Here is a 547-nt window from a genome sequence, read left to right as displayed (position 1 = left end):
TTGTTCCCTGCATTCTTTTGCATTTGAACTTTACCGGAATGCTTTATTCGCCACCCCCGTAGGAGCCGGACACCTGGAGTGGCAGTCGCGCAAGGCTTTACGAACGGGACGAGGCTGATCAGGTGGGGACACTCCAATCGTGAGAAAGCCCATTCAGAAAGCCCGGCCCGCGGCCCTCCCCCGCCCCGCCCCGCCTTGCCAACCGGCTCACCTCGTCAGAATGACCGCTTCGTCCGAAGCTCCGTCCCGATACCCGTCCTGTCCGTGGGCAATCCGCACCACGCGCGGCTTAGCTTCGGGCCAACACGGGCCTACGAGCAGCGAGAGAGAGAGAGAGCGCGAGAGAGGCGCGCACACCACGCAGGGCGCGAGGGGGAAGTCGCGTGGGAAGTCCTAATAGAGTACCCGGGATGGCAGTGTTTGTCGTGTTCGTCACGACCACCGGGGACTCGATGCGGTGAAGCCAAAGGCGCTTTGCTTTGCGCAGCTCGGCGATATGAAAAAGAGTATGGATGCTCGATTGAATAAACAATGATTACCCCTTCCC

At 60.3% G+C, this 547-nt stretch overlaps 1 protein-coding gene across 1 annotated transcript in view; it reads right to left on the bottom strand.

Annotated features, from left to right (window-relative positions):
• Positions 1 to 547, bottom strand: part of LOC113214450 (TBC1 domain family member 1) — a 41,561-nt gene that overhangs the window by 39,405 nt on the left and 1,609 nt on the right. The gene's annotated exons all lie outside the window — the stretch shown is intronic.

Source organism: Frankliniella occidentalis, unplaced genomic scaffold (assembly GCF_000697945.3).
Source record: "Frankliniella occidentalis isolate FOCC.00 unplaced genomic scaffold, Focc_3.1 Scaffold449, whole genome shotgun sequence".
NCBI classification, from domain to species: domain Eukaryota; kingdom Metazoa; phylum Arthropoda; class Insecta; order Thysanoptera; family Thripidae; genus Frankliniella; species Frankliniella occidentalis.
Note: the sequence above shows the minus strand (reverse complement) of the source record. Positions and strands in the feature narration are given on the sequence as shown.